General features: G+C 45.9%; 1 long non-coding RNA gene and 1 other non-coding gene across 2 annotated transcripts in view; both read left to right on the forward strand.

Annotated features, from left to right (window-relative positions):
• The window catches only part of LOC126227766 (uncharacterized), a 305,322-nt gene that overhangs the window by 254,938 nt on the left and 28,636 nt on the right, over positions 1 to 21,748 (forward strand). The window lies entirely within an intron of this gene.
• On the forward strand, positions 13,830 to 13,904 carry Trnas-cga (transfer RNA serine (anticodon CGA)). The gene has a single exon. It is a non-coding gene; the product is annotated as a tRNA-Ser (tRNA).

A 21,748-nucleotide genomic window follows, 5' to 3' on the forward strand; every position in this document is an offset into this window, starting at 1 on the left:
GAGCGCCAGTTGCAAAAGGACATCATCTCATTACATTCCAGTTGGCAAATGAGCGCCCTGCATAAAATTAACTATCTCGAGTTAGGTGACAGGTGCCCTCTCAAATCTAGTGAAGAATTAAATATGTTAGCTAAATTTCATAATTGCAACGTATGATGTAATATGCATCAAACTCAAAATTGTAGTGACCCCAATTTTTCATTGCAAACTTCTCAAATTTGGTGCAGTGTGTTACTTACATGCACAATATCACATTAACTCTATTAATGAAATGATGGGCACTTAATTATGATGCTGTCACGTAAGGCTGTACATTATCTTCTTTATAAATTATATAAACGTTTGTAGAGGTCACCTAATAAACCTAAATCTGTCGTTCCATTTCCAACACAGCTGACCCAGTGCGGTCATTCAATTTCATATTCCTTTGCGGTGTTTCACCTAGACATTTAATTGATATGACTGTATCAAGCAGCATGCCCCTAATAGTGTATTCAAACATTACAGTGTCGTCCCCACCCCCACCCACGCATTATCCATCACAGTAGTACGAACAGACATTTCTTTGTGGCGACTAGTTTTGGATCATAATGTCCGTCTTCCAACTGTAGCCTTAAACATACGGACGATCGTACAATCCACCAATTGACATGAGTGCCCTCCTACAGTCATTCAGATGACATTGCGGTATGTAACTTTATGCTTTTGCAAACAGAAAGAGAACAAAACACTGACAGTACTTGTTTTGTGTCTATAGTTACGGACTGGAGGCTGCAGCGAGTGATCTGGTAAGGGATCTGTGCTGTTGCTCAGGTTGGAAGGCAGTGTTTAGATGGGAGTAGATAAAGCAGTATTGAAAGCTTCAAAGTAACAGATGTCCAACAAAGGACAATTTAACCCCTTGTGGAAAGTTTTCTGTATGAGTGATGTACCACATATGTTCCCAAAAACATTACATGGAGTAAGGCCACAACTTTTTAGTATCTTTTTGGAGGTATCAATTATTCCACACCATCTTTTGCTTTCAAGGATCAGGATTATATTCAAAGTATTTTGGTGAGGATGTGGTGAAATTTTCATTTCTCTAAGTTCTCTGTATTAGTTCTTCTGTGTACTGCTTTTCTTTTCCTTGTGATCGTACTGAACTGATTTTCTCACTGAAACTCCTTGGCAGATTGAAACTGCAAGCCAGACCTGGACAGGAACCCAGAACCTTGCCTTCTGTGGGAAATTCTCGTACCGAATGAGCTGTGTATACAGGCATGACTCGAAACGTACCCTCGCAAGTATGCTTCCTAGCTTACAAACTTCACAGTAGTTCTCCTGCATACACAGCACTTGTGGAAGGAAGTATACTGCAGACTATTGATTCCTCTAGACATGCAGAACCTGGGTGAAGTTTGGAAGGTAGGAAGTAAAGATACGAGGGTAGGTTGTGAGTCAAACCCGGGTAGTTTAGTCAAAAAGAGCAGTGCCCTCAAAATGCGAGGTTCTGGATTTGCGTCCCGCTCCCATACACAGATTTAATCTGCCATTAAGTTTCATAACAGTGCACACTACACTGCAGAATCAAATATTTATTCTAAATTTTCTCAACACTTTTAGAGAGTAATTAAAATTACCTGCTCAATATGAAATGTCTAATATACTTCTCCAAATGTTTTTATGGGTCATCTTATGTTTTATATTGCTTCATAAACAGTTGTTAATAACGGACATGATTTGTTTTATAATTTTCAGCAATCACCAAATACAAATTACATGTCGATAAATGCTTTGGTAATTCCGGATTGGGTTTCTCAAAATTTTCTGTAGTTTTGAGGTTGACAGTCAGCAGCGAACAAGTGCATTGTGTCGAAATAGTGTTTTGTGATCTCACAGTTTCATAGTTTAGAAGCAACGCAAATAAGCTAGAGGAAAAAAAATATCTTGTTCTGCAGAAATGTGTGGTAACAATAGTGTGTACTGCTGATAAATGATCATACCTCAGAAGCGTCTTCATGGAATTCCGTGCTCTCACTTAAGTGCCAATATGTTTACTTCCTAATGGTGTTTTTGGTTAATAGTCAGAATGAATTTAGGATGAACTGTTCAGTTTGCAGCCACAACAGTAGAAGCAAAATTGCTATATGGACTGATTTCTGATAAAAGTTATGTTGTGGGTACCTCCCAGATGTGCATTTCTTTTTATTTTCTGTCCATACTCATAAATGCAGAAGTATGTTAAGCTTTCACAACTAAACTGCTGAACCAATTTTGATGAAGTTCAGAGTGGAGGCAGCAAGAGAGCTGAGGAAGAGCACAGGCTTACTGATTTGAAAAATATATCGTGAAATACGGAACAAAAATTACTCTTTTGCAGAGCTATTTATTCTTTGACTTTTGAACTGTATCATATGCACATCATGAACTATGATTAACCGAACAGGCAGATACATAGGGTAGCTGACATTATTGCACATTAAACAGTTTACTTACTCACGATCCCTCATCATAACAAAACTACTTGTATGTGAGTGCAGCTGTGTAGCAGCTAGTGTGATAAACGTACATAACGAATACACATTGAAATACTCATTAGAAATTTCTCCAGTAAATTGCTCTGAAACTTCCGGGACTTAAAACATTGATGTTGAAAACTTTAGGGTACTCCTAAATTGGTCAGGTGTGCGCTACACTTCAGAGGCTGCTACCTCGGTATCTGACTGTGTGTGGATTGCACTCAAGAGCTTTTTAGAGGAGGCAACTCTCCATCCAGCCCAGATTATGATGCTGTAGGAGGCCAGAAATATAAGTGTAAGATCCAAAAGAACACCTCTCACCCCCATAGGTGAGAATATAAAAATCCTTGTAGTTAACTGTCAGAGCATTCAAAACAGAGTGCTGGTTAGAAGTGTCCTTCAAAAATAGTGAAGCTCACATAGTGCGGTACAGAAAGGTGGTTGAAACTTGAAATTGGTATCAGTGATATATTTGGGTAAATTTAAGTGTATATTGAAAGGATAGGCTAATGCGAAACTCAAATCAACTGAGATAGAAATTGAAGCTGCATGTGACATTGTTTGGGCAAGACTCAGTATCGGAGGTTGGCATAAATAATTGGATCCTTCTGTTGCCCACTTATCTCTTGATGTAACGGAGATATATGTTCAGTTAAATAGATAAAATCAGTAGTGTCAGAGCACTGTGAGAAACTTGAAACTTTAAGCACAGGACAGGAGCATGTAGAGGAACTATGTCCAAAGTTCAAAAGAATAGTTAACCAGACACTGGATAGGTATGTAACCAGTAGAACAGTTCATAATGGGAGGGAACGTCCATGGTATACAATCACTGTAAAGAAACTTCTAAAGAAACAGTGATTACTGCATAATAGGTGTAAAACTAAATGTAGTGCTATAAATAGACAGATGCTAAATGAAACATGTTCGACCGTCAAGAGAGCAATAAGTGGAGCTTTCAATGATTACTGTGGTGGAATACTGTCAAATGCTGTTCCACAAAACCCAAAGAAATTACGGTCGTATGTAAAGGCTGTTAGTGGTGCGAGAGTTAATGTACAGTCCATAGCGAATGAGACAGGAAATGAAATAGGGGGTAGTGAAGCAGGAGCTGAAATGCTTAACTCGGTTCTCAAATGTTCCTTTACAAAGGAAAACACAGGAGATTTGCCCTAATTTAACCCTCGTATCTCTGGAAAGATGAGTGAAATAAATGTTGGTGGCAGTGGTGTTCAGTTAAAACCTGAAATTGTTAAAACTGAACAGAGTTCCAGTGCGATTTGAATCCCTGTCCTATTCTATACTGAACTAGTCCCTCTTCTAACTATAATCTATTGGTCCAAAAGGGGTAGTAGAAGTGATCGACAAAATTACAGTCCAATACCGTTGACGTAAATTTGTTGTATAATCTTTGAACATATTCTGAGCTCAAACATAATGAGCAGGAAGCAATGAGGAGACAGGAGCTGAAGCTGTGGCTGGTGCCAGAGCTCATGTCCTCTTCCTGGTGTTTGTCTTATGACTGTCCCAGAATGTCAGCTAAGAAATAAGGCAGAGGACACTCCTCTGCACTCAGCGACAGTGCGAGGTCTTCTGGGGGTGACCACAGCGACATCTTGAAGGGGTGTGGCAGCCCCGTGACTAGCCCCATAATGTAGAGAACCGACACCTGTGGACATCTGCTGTCCACTTGGCAGTGGTTAAGGTGTAGAATCCAGGCCCATCAGTTCAGGACCAGGTGCTGGTGATATATCTACATATATACTCTGCTAGCTGCCAAGCAGTGTGTGGCGGAGGGCACTATTGGTGCCGCCCCCTGCGGGTCCGGGGTAAGAATAGGCCCGAGGTATTCCTGCCTGTCGTACGAGGCGACTAAAAGGAGTTTCAATCGTTTCGGCCTTCCATGTGATGGTCCCCCTTGGGGTTTGACCTCCATTTTTCCAAATTCTACAGAAGTACGAGCCTTTTGGGGAAGGACACCTTACGTGGTGTACCACTGGTCCTAAGTGCACTAAGACCTTGACACTCAGCGTTGCACCGGCGTTGCAACCATACCCACTATTCCTCAAATTGGGCCTCAACGCCTGATGGGTTGCCCAAGTTACGCCCATAGTGCATCTCCATCTGCACCAGCGATCATGATGGACTTTCCATGGCACCAGAAATCCAGCACGGTAGCCAGCCCGTTGTGGTGGGGTCGTCATGTACCCTCTAGGTTGTAGCCCCCTGACAACACAGGGATCGTACTGCCGATACCTGAGCTGCACCCTCCCCACGTCGGCCAAGCAGTAGATGCCCGTCTCCTTGGGGCATCAGGACTCCCGGCAATGGTCATCCTGCCAGGTGGCCCTTGCTGCGGCTGGGTGGCGCCCGTGGGGAGAGCCCCTGGTCGGAGTGGGTGGTATCGGGGCGGACGTTTCGCAGATGAAACGTCAACACGTATCAGGTCGCTCTGCGGCCGAGTCTTTCAAAAGGAAAAGGTACCGTTTCAAGTCCTGGTTCTCCTGCCCTTTCCCCCTTGGCCACTCCATGGGAGGAGGGACAGGCCCGCCGGCTTGGGGCGAAGTCCGCTATTTGGTCTGTTCTCGAACCGATGGGGGGACCTTCGCCACCTCCAAGCCGATGTTCTTTGTTCAGCACATTGAGGACGTCTTTGGGGAAGTCGAGGCTCTCAGCAAGATGCGTTCAGGGTCCGTTCTTATCAAGACCACCTCCGCCACACAGTCGGCGGCGCTCCAGGCGTGCGACCGCCTAGGGGACGTCCCAGTATCCATTGTCCCACATCTGGCACTAAATAGGACGCAGGGGGTTATTTTTCATCGTGACCTCCTGCTACAATCTGATGAGGAGCTCAGGGCCAACCTGGAGCGCCGAGGCGTGCATTTCGTCCGGCGAGTCCAGCGCGGCCCCAAAGACCGTCGCATCGACACTGGGGCCTTTATCCTCGCCTTCGAGGGGGACATTCTCCCGGAGAAGGTAAAGGTGATGTGCTACCGGTGTGACGTGCGACCCTACATCCCGCCTCCTATGCGATGTTTTAGGTGTTTGCGTTTTGGGCACATGTCGTCACGGTGTGAGGCTGAGCCCCTTTGTGGCGATTGTGGACGTCCTCTTCGTGAGGAACATACATGCACCCCACCACCTCGGTGCATTAATTGTCCTGGCGTCCACTCGCCTAGATCCTCAGACTGCCCCGCATATCAGAAGGAGAAGAAGATACAAGAAATCAAAACTTTGGATCGGCTCTCCTATACTGAGGCCAAGAAGAAGTATGACCGCCTCCATCCCGTGCCATTGACTACTTCATTTGCCTCGGTTGTGTCCACTCCTTCCGCGGTATCCTCACCCCTATCCTGTCCCCCCTACGCCTCCTCCACCCATCAGGGGGCTCCGCCTCCGCCTCCCAAATCCCTCCCTTCCAAATCCTCCTCCCCCGTGGCCCCCACCCCCTCTGCCCCAGGAGCCACCCTTCCTCCTCCTCCTCCTCCTCCTCCTCCCCCCCCCTCCTCCTCCCCCCCCCTCCTCCTCCCCCCCTCCTCCTCCCCCCCTCCACGCCACCTGAGAAGCGTTCCTCTTCTCAGGCGTCCATCGGGGAAACGTCCTGGACCCCAGCTTCCGAGGTCCGGCGTTCCAAAACGGACCCCGCGCGTGAGGACCTTCTTCGGGTCCAGCCCACCATCCCTGTGCCTCCTCGGCCTTCCAAGAAGGCCTCCAAGAAGAAATCTCTATCCCCCTCTCCACCCCGGCGCGTTTCGTCTGACGCTCCATCCGTGAGTCGCTGCTCCCGGCCGTCCTCAGTTTCGCCGGGACGCTCTGCTGCCAGACGCTCCGCAGGCCTTTCGTCGGCAAATGATGCGGCCCCTCCTACACAACCGGGGACAGCGGCCGCAGCTGGTGACGAGTCGATGGAACCGGATCCGCCTCTCGTCGGTTGTAGCGTTGTTCACTCGCAACCTGGCCCTCTGCGGCCGTCGAGGTGACCAGCTCTTCCCCCGTCTCGTTCCCCCAACCTTTTGACTAGTGATGGCGTTGTTTCATTGGAACATAAGAGGTATTCGATCTAATCGGGAGGAATTACAACTGCTCCTCCGCCTGCACTGTCTGCTCGTCCTTGGTCTCCAGGAAACCAAGTTGCACCCGACTGACCGTATTGCCTTTACCCACTATACCTCGGAGCGGTATGACCTCACCCCTGTGGACGGTATCCCAGCTCATGGTGGGGTCATGTTGCTCGTTCGGGACGATGTCTATTACCATCCTATCCCATTGACCACCCCACTCCAAGCAATAGCTGTCCGCATTACTCTTTCTGCTTTTACTTTTTCAGTTTGTACCATCTACACTCCACCGTCATCTGTTGTTAGTCGGGCTGACATGATGCACCTGATCGTTCAGCTCCCTCCGCCGTTCTTATTGTTTGGCGACTTCAATGCCCATCATCCCCTTTGGGGCTCTCCTGCATCCTGTCAAAGAGGCTCACTCTTGGCGGATGTCTTCAACCATCTCAATCTTGTCTGCCTCAATACCGGTGCCCCGACTTTCCTCTCGGACTCTACTCATACCTACTCCCACTTGGACCTCTCGATATGTTCTCCCACTCTTGCCCGTCGGTTCGAGTGGTATGTCCTTTCTGACACCTATTCGAGCGACCACTTCCCCTGTGTCGTTCGTCTCCTGCACCACACCCCATCCCCTCGTCCTTCGAGCTGGAACATACTGAAAGCTGACTGGGGACTTTACTCCTCCCTGGCGACCTTTCCGGGCCACGATTTTCCTAGTTGTGACAGTCAGGTCGAATACCTCACGGCTGTTATCATCAATGCTGCCGAACGTTCCATTCCTCGTACAACTTCTTCTTCACGTCGCGTTTCCGTCCCCTGGTGGAACGAGGCTTGTAGGGACGCTATCCGTGCTCGGCGACGTGCTTTACGCACTTTTCGCCGCCATCCTACGTTGGCAAATTGTATTGAATACAAACGACTCCGAGCGCAATGCCGTCGAGTCATCAAAGACAGCAAAAAAGCTTGTTGGGCCTCTTTCACCAGCTCCTTTAACAGTTTTACTCCCTCTTCTGTCGTATGGGGTGGCCTGCGCCGGCTGTCGGGCATTAAGGCCCACTCCTCGGTACCTGGCCTGACCTCAGGTAATGAGGTCCTTGTTGATCCCGTGGCTGTCTCCAACGCCTTTGGCCGCTTTTTCGCGGAGGTTTCAAGCTCCGCCCATTACCACCCTGCCTTCCTTCCCAGGAAAGAGGCAGAAGAGGCTCGGCGACCTTCCTTCCACTCGCTGAATCTGGAAACTTATAATGCCCCCTTTACCATGCGGGAACTCGAACGTGCGCTTGCACTGTCCCGGTCCTCTGCTCCGGGGCCAGACGCCATTCACGTTCAGATGCTGGCACACCTTTCTCCGGCGGGCAAAAGCTTCCTCCTTCGTACCTACAATCGCGTCTGGACCGAAGGTAAAGTCCCCATGCGTTGGCGTGACGCCGTTGTTGTTCCTATACCCAAACCCGGGAAGGATAGACACCTTCCTTCTAGTTACCGCCCCATTTCTCTTACAAGCTGTGTCTGTAAGGTGATGGAGCGCATGGTTAATGCTCGGTTAGTCTGGATTCTTGAATCTCGACGACTACTTACTAATGTCCAATGCGGCTTTCGTCGCCGCCGCTCCGCTGTTGACCACCTTGTGACCTTGTCGACATTCATCATGAACAACTTTTTGCGAAGGCGCCAAACGGTAGCCGTGTTCTTCGACTTGGAAAAGGCTTATGATACCTGTTGGAGGGGAGGTATCCTCCGCACTATGCACAGGTGGGGCCTACGCGGTCGCCTGCCCCTTTTTATTGATTCCTTTTTAACGGATCGAACGTTTAGGGTACGTGTGGGTTCCGTATTGTCCGACGTCTTCCTCCAGGAGAACGGAGTGCCTCAGGGCTCCGTCTTGAGCGTAGCCCTTTTTGCCATCGCGATCAATCCAATTATGGATTGCATTCCACCTAATGTCTCAGGCTCTCTCTTTGTCGATGACTTCGCGATCTACTGCAGTGCCCAGAGAACATGCCTCCTGGAGCGCTGCCTTCAGCGTTGTCTCGACAGCCTCTACTCATGGAGCGTGGCAAATGGCTTCCGGTTCTCTGAAGAGAAGACGGTTTGTATCAACTTTTGGCGATATAAAGCGTTCCTTCCGCCATCCTTACATCTCGGTCCCGTTGTTCTCCCATTCGTGGACACAACTAAGTTTCTAGGGCTCACGTTGGACAGGAAACTGTGTTGGTCTCCACATGTCACTTATTTGGCGGCCCGTTGTACACGTTCCCTTAATGTCCTCAGAGTTCTTAGCGGTTCATCTTGGGGAGCCGATCGCACTGTCTTGCTTCGCTTGTATCGGTCCATAGTCCGATCGAAGCTGGATTATGGGAGCTTCGTCTACTCGTCCGCTCGGCCATCCCTCTTACGCCGGCTCAACTCCATCCACCATCGGGGGATACGTCTTGCGACCGGAGCGTTCTACACTAGTCCTGTCCAGAGTCTTTATGCTGAAGCTGCCGAGTTACTATTGACCTACCGGCGCGATGTACTGCTGTGTCGGTATGCCTGCCGGCTGTTGTCTATGCCCGACCACCCCTCTTACAAGTCCTTCTTCGCCGATTCTCTCGATCGTCAGTACGGGTTGTATGTGTCTGCCCTGCTGCCCCCCGGAGTCCGCTTCCGTCGCTTGCTTTGACAATTGGATTTTGCCCTCCCTAACACCTTCAGAGAGGGTGAGAGCCCGACACCACCTTGGCTCCAGGCTCCGGTTCATATTTATCTCGACCTCAGCTCACTCCTGAAGGAGGGTACTCCGGCTGCAGTGTATTGCTCACGGTTTGTCGAACTTCGTGCTCGACTTGCCGGACACACCTTTATTTACACCGATGGCTCCAAAACTGACGATGGTGTCGGCTGTGCCTTTGTCGTCGGGGCCGCCACCTTTAAATACCGGCTCCTCGACCAATGTTCCAGCTTTACGGCCGAGCTTTTTGCTCTCCATCAGGCCGTTCAGTATGCCCGCCGCCACCGCCATTCATCGTATGTACTCTGCTCTGACTCACTCAGTGCTCTTCAGAGCCTTGGAGCTCCCTATCCGGTCCATCCCTTGATTCAACGGATAAAGCAGTCCCTCCATTCTCTCGCTGATAATGGTGGTTCTGTCAGCTTTCTGTGGGTTCCCGGACATGTAGGAGTGCCTGGGAATGAGGCTGCGGATGCTGCAGCCAAGGCTGCAGTCCTCCTGCCTCGGCCAGCCTCCCATTGTGTCCCGTCATCTGACGTTCGTGGGGATGTATGTAGGAGGCTTGTGTCGTTGTGGTGGGATGCTTGGTCATCCCTCCAAGGAAACAAGCTCCGGGCAGTAAAACCGCTCCCAACTGCTTGGACAACATCCTCCCGACCATCTCGGCGCGAGGAGGTCCTTCTGACCAGGTTGCGGATTGGGCATTGTCGGTTTAGCCACCGCTACCTGCTCTCCGGTGACCCAGCCCCGCAGTGCCCTTGTGGACAGGCATTAACAGTGCGCCATGTTTTATTGTCGTGTCCCCGTTTTAGTCAATTTCGTGTTGTCCTGTCCCTGCCATCTACTTTACCGGATATTTTAGCTGATGACGCTCGAGCAGCTGCTCGTGTTCTGCGTTTTATAACTTTGACTGGCTTGTCCAAAGACATCTAACCTTTTTACTTATTTTATCTGCATCTTTGTCAGGTCTTTCTGATGTCCCCCTCTCCCCTTGAGTTTTACTAGATTCCATGTGCTCTAACAACAGTGACTGGGCGCTAATGACCTCAGTAGTTGAGCGCCCTTAAACCCAATCCAAAAAAAAAAAAAAAAACTATTGGTGCCAAAGTTGTCTTTCTACTCCTGTATTCCACTCGCAGATTGCGCGAGGGAAAAATGACTGTCTGAATGCCTGAGTACGAGCTCTAGTTTCCCTTATCTTTGAATGGTGATCATTGTGTGATATGACAGTAGTTCGTAATAATATATGCTTTACATCCTTGGCGAAAATCGGGTTTCGGAATTTAGTGAGCAGCCCCTTCTGTTTAGCGCATCATCTTTCTGCAAGTGTGTCCCACTTCAAACTTTCTATGAGATTTGGAAAGCTCTCGCAATTGGTAAATGCACCAGTCACAAACCTTGCCGCTTTTCTTTGGACTTTATCAATCTCTTGAATCAGACCCAACTGGTAAGGTTCCCACACAGATGAACAATACTCTTAAGACTGGACAAACAAAAGTATTCTAAGCAATTTCCTTTGTTGAAGGGCTGCATCACTTCAGGATTCTGCCAATAAACCACAATCCAGAGTGGGCCTTACCTGTTACTTGTATAATCTGATCGTTCTATTTGAGATAATTTTGAATAGTCATACCCAGATACATGACGGATGTCACGGCTTCCAAAGACAGGGCATTTATTTTGTACTTGTACATTAATGGGTATTTTTGCTTTGTTATGCGCAGTAGGTTACACTTACTGATATTGAGAGATAACTGTCAGTCATTACACCATGCATTTATTTTCTGCAAATCCTCATTGATTTGTTCACAAATTTTGTGTGGACTACAGCATCATCGGCGAACAGTCTAATGCCACTGTCAGTACCATCAACCAGATCATTTATGTAAATCATAAAAAGCAGTGGACCTATTATGCTGCCCAGGGGCACACCTGGTGTTACGCTTGTTTCTGTTGAAGTCTCCCCGTTCAGGGTGACATACTGCTTTCTGTCTATTAGAAAACTTTCTATCCAACCGCATATGGCATTTGATAGACCGTAAGTGTGCACTTTTAGGAGCAAGCGACAGTGCGGAACAGAGTCAAATGCCTTTCGAAAGTTGAGGAATATGGCATCAACCTAGGAGCCAGTATCTAGAGCCTGTTGTATATCGTGCACAAAGAGGGCCAGCTGTGTCTCGCATGACCGCTGTTTCCTGAAACCGTGCTGGTTTCTGCAGATGAGCTTCTCAGTATGTAGAAAGGTCATTATGTCTGAACACAAAATATGTTCCACGATTGTAGAACAAATCGATGTCAGTGAAATTGGCCAGTAATTATGGGCATCCGATTTTGTACCCTTTTTATAGATTGCCATGACCTGGGCCTTTTTCCAGCCCTGTGGAACTTTCCACTGTTCCAATGATCTCTGAAAGATGATGGAAAAGAATGGTGCTGTATTTGTAGCATAGTCAACATAAAATTTTACAGGGATACCGCTTGGGCCAGATGCCTTCCTGGTGTCCAAGGATCTTAACTGTTTTACAATCGCAGATACACTAAACACTGTCAGTCACCCTTGCATTTGTTCGATAATTGAAAGGGGGAATGGTGCTGCAGTCCTCTCTACCATAAGAGTTTATGAAAACTAGGTTTAGAATTTCGGCCTTTAGAATTTCGGCGTTCTGTTACATTACCTGTACTGTCAGCAAGAGAAGGTATTGAATTATTTGTACTGTTCATAGATTTTACAGATGACCAAAATTTTTTGGCGTTATTTTTAGGATCTGCAGATGAAATATTGCTTTTAAATTTGTTAAAAGAATCTCTTATTGACCTTTTGACAGCTGCTTTCATTTCGCATAATTTCTGTTTGTCAGCGGGGCAGTAACTATGTTTAAAATGGCTGTGCAAAATTCTCTGCTTTCTCAGCAACTTCCTAATATGTTTGGTGAACCAAGGTGGATCCTTTCCCTCCACTATATTTTTGCAAGGCACATATTTATCTAGCACGTGGTGGACAATACCTTTAAATTCTGACCAAAGATGCTCAATATCTTAGTGTCCCACAGTGAATGCTTGGAGCTGACTATGAAGATTTGTTAATGACACTTTCATTTGCTTTCCCAAACAAGGAAACTCTACACTGTTTCTTTGGTTGTTTGCAGCTTCCACTGACATAGAAGCCAGCCGTTGTGGCCGAGCGGTTCTGGGTGCTTCAGTTTGGAACCGAGCGACCGCTACGGTCGCAGGTTCGAATCCTGCCTCGGGCATGGATGTGTGTGATGTCCTTAGGTTAGCTTTAAGTAGTTCTAAGTTCTAGGGGACTGATGACCTCAGATGTTAAGTCCCATAGTTCTCAGAGCCATTTGAACCATTTGAACTGACATAGAAGCCACAACAACATTATGGTCCCTAATACCTTCTTTTATATAAACTTCATCAAAAAGATCAGGTCTGTTTTTTGCCAAGATATCTAATAAGTTCCCATCTCCTCCCAGAGCCCCAGGAAACTGAAGGGGATGCAAACTACATCATCTGGGCAGACCACAAACCTGAGAACAGAGTATCAGTTACAGAATAACCCAATTTAAAGGTGTGAAGTTGATTCTGGTGCCCCCACCGCAATCTGCCTGGACCTTGGGTCAAAATATGAGATTGCCAAGCAACATTATGACAATACCCTCTTCCCAGCACTTCTGACCATTGTGTAATCTGAAAAAAAAAATTAGGAAAAAAGCTTCGTTGCTGTTATACATTGCCTGAGCGGAGCAGGTGCAGACCGCTGTGGTGGGTGCAGCAACTAGAGCAAGGAGGGGTAGCACTGTCTGTGAAGCAACTCTGCCGGTGATATGCTGTTGCGAGGCCGGGAGTGGTAGGACAAGTAGAAGGGAAGCAATTGTTGATCCCACATGTGGTAGGACCCCCCCCCTCATGTGGGTAGTTTATCCATCTTCTGCTTAAAAGTGTGAACAAAGCATTCTGCTTCTCCATTGGACTGCTGCGCTTGTGATGTGATAAATCCTATTGGCTGTATAGAAGTCACCAAATTCTGCGGACACAAATTGTGGTCCGTTATCAGTCATAAGCAATGCTGGTAGGCCTTCGAGCCAAAATATGGAATGCGAGGCTTGAAGATTGCTACACATTGTCGTAGAGTGTGTCGGAACCACAAAAGGAAACTAGCTGTACATTTCGAAGACAGTCGGCCAATGAGTGTTCTGGTAGTGTCCGGCAAAATACAAATGCAAGTGCTGGCTTTGGCCAATCAAAGACTGTTGTGGAGGGCCTGGCTTGTGTTCCGCACAAGTAAGGCACTGAATCCAGAAAGAGATGTTCACTCTCCAGCAGTGTGTGCGCTGATATGAAACTTCCTGACAGATTAAAACTGTGTGCCGGACCGAGACTCGAACTCGGGAGCTTTACCTTTCGCGGCCAAGTGCTCTACCAACTGAGCTACCCAAGCACGACTGACGCCTCGTCCTCACAGCTCTCGCAGGAGAGCTTCTGTAAAGTTTGGAAGGTAGGAGACGAGGTACTGGCGGGAGTAAAGGTGTGAGGACAGGGCGTGAGTCGTGCTTGGGTAGCTCAGTTGGTAGAGCACTTGCCCGCGAAAGGCAAAGGTCCCGAGTTCGAGTCTCGGTCCGGCATACAGTTTTAATCCGCCAGGAAGTTTCAGGGCTCTGAATCATTACCTGCTCTACTTGGGAGTCCATGCCAAACCGCATACCATGTCGGTGAGCTAATTGCTTGGTGTGGGCTATGTCTTAGTGACCCTGATGAAGCAGAATAGGAAAATGTCTGCAGAGATCCTCTGGAATTGCCACACACAACTGTTCAGATTCAGTACACTGCAGTATGACACTTCATAGCACAGGCAAGTCTTGCCGATATGCAAAGTCTCGACAAACCCCAGGCTACCAGTTTCTTTCACAGTGAGTGACCAATCGGTGTGGATGTAGTGCAGCAGAATCCACAAGTAGGGATCTGCTGTCATTGCCTGGGCAATCTTCTGGTTGTCTGATGGAAACTGACAGTCCTGTGACTCAGTGTAGCATCAAGATGTTTCTGATGCTTCAAAGTCTGCACCGAGTGCCAAAGGAAGATGGGAAAGTGTGTCTGCATTGGCACACTTTGTTGTGGGCCTGTGCATTATCTCGCATTGTAGTGCTGTAAGATGAGAGCCAAATGTTGCAGTTTATGTGCAGTGCAATTCTGGATGGGCTTGGCTGGGTTAAAAACTTACTGCAAAGGGTTGTGGCCGGTGACCAAGTAGAACTTCCTTCTGTGCAAATACTGGTGAACTTTCATCATTCCAAAGATGATGGCAGGAGGCTCCTTCTCTATTTGCAGGTAGTTGCTCTAAGCTTCGTTAAGCAATTTGGAGCTGAAAGCTATTGATCTGTCAGTAGAACCAATCCTGCAGGAGGGTAAAGCACCAATGCTGTAGTAAGAGGCATCCGTGGTCAAGACCATAGGTTTTGAAGGATCAAAATGAATTAGGCAATGATCACTGAGGAAAGAGTCCTTGAGTTGTTGAAAAGCAGTGCCACATTCTTTGGACCACACAAAAGGTACATTCCTCAGCAAAGACGGTGCAGTAGTGCCGCTATCCAAGCTGGATTTGGAGTGAAGCAGATGTAAGACATGAGCTTTGCTAGCACTGACTGCAGTTCTTTGGAGAGTTGAGGCTACAAAGTGCCTGCGCAAGTGTGATTACATCAGATGAATACCCTGATAATTAATTACATGCCCCAAGTACTCGATCTCAGTTTGCAAAACATACACTCGGATCTATAGCATTTTAGGTCTCTTCTGATAACATTTGGCACAGGGTGTGCAGTTTATTAAGGGGCTCATCTGCTTTGGGACCTGATACCACGATATCATCTAAACAATTTGTACACAAAGGCACAGGTGCAGCCCATTGTTCCAAATAGCACTGAAAAATTGGAGATGTGGATGCACTACCGAAAAGCAAATGAAGAAATTCTAAGAGTTCTCTATGTGTACTAATGACACACACCTGCTGTGATTGTTTGTCTAAAGGGATCTGAAGGTAGGCATCGTGTAAATCAATCTTAAAGTAACGACCAGCTCCCAAACGGTCAAAAAGTTCATCAGGTAGAGTCAGAGAAAATTAATCTGTCACTATTCGGGGATACAATGTTGCCTTCTTCTTCTTCTTCTTCTTCTATAGCACTACACTCCAGGATGAACCTTGGCTTTCTCAATGAGCTTCCACCATCCATCACGGCCACATGCTACACTCCTCCAGTTTTTTTATCCGAGCTTCCATATGTCTTCTCTCACTCCATCCAGCCATCTTGCTCCAGGTCGACCTTGCCCTCTTTGTCCTCCCGGATTATCAAAGAGAATCTTCTTTTATCACCTCAGACTCCTCCATTCTTGCCACATGACCTGCTCACGTTATCCTTCTTGATCGTATGATTTTTGTTACTGGAGTATCAGCATATATAGTGTACAATACTGCATTTTACCTTTTCCTCCATTGTTCTGTCACACACAGGGCCAATTATTCTCCTCAAAACTTTCCTCTCAAATCCGTCGAGCAGCCTCGCATCGGTTTCCGTCAAGGCCCGTGGTTCCGAAGCATAAGTAAGAACGCTTTTATATAAATAGTGAATTTTGTTGGGTAGCTGAAGAGTCTTGACTGGAATAAATTACTCGAGGCAAAATATGCCTTATTTGCTGATATCAGTCTAATCTTAGTTTCAGTTGAGATCTCATTAAAGCAAGTGACTGTGGAACCAAGATACTTGAAGCTATCAACCCTTTAAAATGTGTATCCATTCGCACTGAAAGTTGACGGCATATTTGGTTGATATGCTTCCCCACAGGCCATGTATTTATTTTTAGCTTCATTTACCATAAGACCCATCTTCTTACTTGCTTGACTAAGGCTGTAAAAGCTTCTTTCAGTGCTGGTACTGTCCGTGCTATGTTGTCGACGTCATCTGTATATGCTAAAATCTACACTGACTTGTAGAAGGTGGTGCCCCTAATCTGCAGGCCTCCTTCCCTAATCTTCTTCACGGGTGCTACATTAAATAATAAGCATGCCAATGCATCTTCTTGACGTAGCCCATTCTTTATTTCCAGGGGGTCTGAGTAATTTCCTCAAACTTGAATACAGATTCTTATGTCGGACATCATTATTTTAACCATTCTCAGGAGCTTTCCATGTATCCCCTTCTCCTGTAAGGCACGAAAGAACTGATTTTTATTGACACTGTCGTATGCAGCCTTAGTCAATAAAGAGGTGATGTGTTTCAATTCTATATTCAACAGTTTTCTCCAAAATTTGCTGCAGATTGTAAATCTGGTCCATTGTTGAACTTCCTCGACGAAATACGCTTTGGTGTATTTAAATTTCTTTATCCACCTGTGATAGTAGCCGATCAAAAATAATATTCGATAACACCTTGTACCCTAGGTGCAGGAGGGCGATTCCACGGTGGTTTCTACACTCCATTCGGTCACCCTTTTTATGTATGGGATGTAATATTCCTTTATTCCGTACATCTGGTATCCTTTCCTGTTCCAGTATGTGAATGATAAGCTTAGAGATAGCTCTAATGTTGCTCCTCCACATTTTAGCAGTTCTGCCGGAATGCTGGGGGCCTTGTTATTCTTCATTAACTATTTGGGAGGACAATGTTGCCCTAGTCTGGACAAATACACAATTTGCCTGAAGGCTTCTTGACAAGTACTAACGGAGATGCCCACTGACTTGCTGTGATGGATGCCACAGTGAAAGTTCCAAGCAACGTGTTCCCTGAGCATGTGCAATTTAGTGTGAGACCTGAAGAAGTGAGGCTGTGCATTGTGTTTAGTGGTCACATGCACAGAAGAATTAGCTTTGCCTAAGCCATCAGTGGACAAGTCTTTGAATTCAGCACGCAATTTACCAACACTGTCCTTCAAATCAAAATTTGCAACCAACACCACATTTGTAACACACGCAATCCAAACAAATCAAGGTCAGACATATTTGCACTGTTCTGTGAACGCATAACCTGAAATTTCAGTCTTTTGCAAATTCTTGTATGTGGAAGGAAGGCTGCAAGAACCTAGCACTGGAATGTCATGTCCGTTATATGGTGTAAGTGTAATGTATGATTTGTACAGCCAAGATGATCATAAGTATTGCAACTGAGGAAAGAAACTGAGACACTCGTAGCTAATTGCAACTGAATAGTGTAGCCACCTATTACAAGGTCCACAAGGAGCTGCGTTGTGCTAAAGAAAATGCCACTGATTTCATGAATTTGGACTACCACTCTTCTCTTCCACACTAGAAGTTCTGTTTGGATCAGAATGCACAACATGTACAACAAAATTTGATTTATGTGGGTGTATATTAGGAGAGGGAGGCTTCTCTTTCTGTAAGCACTCCTCTTGAACATGTCCATTCTTGGCACCTGAAAAACAAGTTGCATTTTGTGAGAGGTAGAAGCTGAGCTTATGAGCTTAGAAGCAGTGTGGGCAAGACTTCATGCCAGTACCTTGCTGGTCTGGCTGATTATGTAACTGGCTATCTGAGTCCTTGTAAGTCTCTCGCCCACTATCTGTCCTGTCTGCTTGTTTAGTCTGAAAACCAGGACCTGGCAACCACCTCCTGAACTTTCTCATCACAATAGTCATTCAGAACCTGGATTAAACCCTCAGAGTTAACAAGTTCTGGCTGTGAAGTGGGGAATACTTCGGAGCACAATCAATGGACTGACACACTGGCTGTTGATAAGAAAAAAGATTCCAGAATGAGATTTTCACTCTGCAGCGGAGTGTGCGCTGATACGAAACTTCCAGGCAGATGAAAACTGTGTGCCGGACCGAGACTCGAACTCGGGATCTTTGCCTTTCGCGGGCAAGTGCTCTACCATCTGAGCTACCCAAGCACGACTAGCGCCCCGTCCTCGCAGCTTTACTTCTGCAAGTACCTCGTCTCCTACCTTCCAAACTTTACAGAAGCTCTCCTGCGAACCTTGCAGAACTAACTACTCATCATGTAGCATAGCTGCAGATAGGCATAACATAAAGATTATCAAACAAGTCAGCTTTCATTTTGGCCAAAAAGGCTCTCATTGGAAACACACACACACACACACACACACACACACACACACACACAGATGTCAGTTTGTGGGATGGAGTTCCATGCCAGTTGCACTTGTTGGTCAATACAGGGACGGTTGATGCTGTTTGTGGCTTATGCTGGAGTTGTCGTCCGATGCTGTCCCATATGTGCTCCATTGGAGACAGATGTGATTGAGCAGGCCCAGCCAACATGTCAACACACGGTGGAGCATGATGGTGTACGGCAGTGATACGTGGGTCACTGTTATCGTTATCCTGTTGGTTAACACCCTCTGGAGTGCTGCTCGTGAATGGCAGTCACGGCGCGTGGGGTAAGCACGAGAGTGTTCCTGTTGTCACACATAATCGCACCCTAAATCGTAACTCCAGGTGTGGTCCAGCATGCAGATAGGTTGGTTGCAAGCCCTCAATTGGCACTCTCCTAACAGAGACGAGGTCGTCACTAGCACCGAGACAGAGGCAGCCTTTGTCAGAAAACACGACAGACCTCCACCCTGACCTCCAATGAGCACTTGCTTGACATCACTGAAGTCGCAAATGGCAGTGGTTTGGAGTCAGTGAAATGAATTTCACAGAGCACCTGTCTCGGAGCTGTCCTCGAAGTAACTGATTAGTAACAGTTCGTTGTGTAACTGGGATGCCAACTGCTGCCCATTGCTGCTGCAGATGTAATACGATGTGCCACAGCGGTACGCCAAACTCAATTGTCTTCCCTCTCAGTAGTGCCAGGTGTCCGCCCAGAGCCCAGTCTTCTTGTGACCACCACTGCCAGCAATCGTTTACAGTGGCTGCATTACTGCCAAATCTTTTCTGCAGTATTGCAGAAGGAACATCCAGCTTCTAGTAGACATATAATTTGATCTTGTTCAAAATCAGTGAGGTGTCAATTATCGCATGTTTGTCACCTAAGGCATTCTTGACTAACATCAACTCACAACATCCAGTCTCACAGGTAACTAATGCCCATGCCTGTAACAGTGGATATTTAAGAGAAATTTGCCACTGGATTGAGGACTTTTCGGTAGGGAGGACTGAGCATGTTATCTTTTATGGAGAGTCATTGTCGGGTGTAGAAGTAACTTCAGGGTTGTGCCAGGGAAGGGTGTTGAGTCTGTTGCATATTGTATATTAATGAGCTTGCAGACAATATTAATACTTACTTACCTCAGACTTTCTCAGGTGATTTAGTTATCTGTGATGCACTGCCTGCAAGAAGGTGTGTAAATATTCAGTCAGATCTTGATAAGATAGCAAAGTGTTGCAGAGATTGGCAACTTGCTCTAAATGTTCAGAAATGTAAAATTGCGCACTTCACGGAAAAAAAAAAAATTATAATATCGGTGAGTTACTGTTGTAATCGGGCAACAAGTGCAAATATGTGAATGTAACACTTTCTGGGGTTATGAAATGGAATGATCACATACACTCAGTTTTGGATAAAGCAGGTGGTACACTTTTGTTTATTGATAGAATACTGGGGAAGTGCAGTCAGTCTACGAAGAAGATGGCTTAGAAATTACTCGTTTGACCGGTTCTAGAACATTGATACTAGTAACGGGGGATATTGAACGTTAGAGAGAACGGCAGCACGGATGGTCACAGGTTTGTTTAATCCAGAGGATAGTGACGGAGAGATACTCCAGGAAGTAAAATGGCAGACTCTTGAAGACAGGGGTAAACTATCCTGAGAAAGTCTATCAACAAAGTTTCATGAACTGGCTTCAAATAATTAGTCATATAGTACGATACCGTATGTATTGATCCTGTAGGGATCATGAGTACGAGATTAGAATAATTACAGCACGCACAGAATCATTCAATCATTCTTCCCTTACTCCATATGTGAATGGAGTGGAAAGAAGCCCTAATAAATGGTACAATAGGATGTGCTCTGTGCCATGATCTAATGGTGCTTTGCAGAGTATGGCTGTAGATGTAGATTGTGAAGAGTTGTATAGCTGTACATTTCAATCCTTTCTGTGAGTCACTAGACCAAAGGCAAACATTTTTCTCCTAGCATTGTATTGGCAAATATTTCTCTTCTACTGCAGTGAACTGCAGACAACAACTAGAAAAAAAAAAATATGTATCGTGCTAAGAGACCCATAACATCATTAATGTGGTGGAAATAAGTTTTGAGAAACAACCAGTGGATGAGATTACTGATAACATGATCACTTAAATGAAACAAAAACTGACAAACTAATGTGACCATCATGGGAATAGAGGCTTGTGGATGGGCATTTTTGCTATTATTAATGACTTGAAACATATTAAAAACTTGTACTTGTCGGACAACAATGTAATGACACATTTGTTGACTTCACCAACTGAATTCCATTTTAATATAGTCCTTAAAGGATGTACTGGAAGTCTCCATCATTACAGCTACCACTAAAAAATAAGAGTAAAGCAGAATAGCAGTTACATGATCTTCAGTACACTTGTTATCGTGCTTAGTACTGTACTGGTCTATTGTATGACATGGTATAAGCTACAGCCCACAATAAATAAATAAAATATTGTTGAAGAACATGATCCATTTGGAAACAAAAACATCTCAGATGGCATCTACATGACATTTGACGTAGCACTTCAGAGAATACATCGATAGCTGCCATTGTTCAGTAGCCCTCCAGATTTCATCAGCAAATAAATGTAATATGAGGCAGTAGTGAACATGCCTAATTGCCTAGAGAGAGGCAGAGATGATGTTTCATCCACACAAAATTCTAATTACAGTGGAATATCATTAGCAGATTTTTAACTTGGTAAGTGGGAAAGTGTACTACCAAAAAATACCTAATTTGGTAATGATTTTTCCTGTGAAAAATAGTAGATAGGTGAGTTCATCCCAAACCTCCATCATTGTTTTGAGTAATCATCACAAGAGAAATAGTTGCAACAACTGCTTCAATCCTGTTTCTTAAGTTGGTAGATCAGCTGGTAGCAGAGACATGATCCTTGATGAACACTAGGACGAAAAAATCGCGTGCCATCATATTGGGTAAATGTGGAGGCCGTGTGAAGGGAGCGCTGTCATCCAGCCCCTTGTGGCCAACCCAGTAGTCGGGTAGAACGTCATTTAACCAGTTGCATACTGAGATGTGCCTGTGAGATGGTACACCCTCTTGCTACTAACCCATGTTCTGAGGTTCAGATTCTTCCAACTAAAGGAGCTATAGTACTAATACATAGAGATATGAAATAGTGGTTACAGTTGCTTCACTAAAAAAGTAAGGCCCATCAACATTCTGTGCTAGGATATGGAGAAAAAAATTAAATTTAGGGAAGTCTCACACCAGCTGTTCGGTTTTTTGGCGATTTGTTGACCCCCCAAATGTGCACATTCTGTATGTTCACATTAACGCTTA

The sequence above is a fragment of the Schistocerca nitens genome, unplaced genomic scaffold (assembly GCF_023898315.1).
Source record: "Schistocerca nitens isolate TAMUIC-IGC-003100 unplaced genomic scaffold, iqSchNite1.1 HiC_scaffold_340, whole genome shotgun sequence".
Classification (NCBI taxonomy): domain Eukaryota; kingdom Metazoa; phylum Arthropoda; class Insecta; order Orthoptera; family Acrididae; genus Schistocerca; species Schistocerca nitens.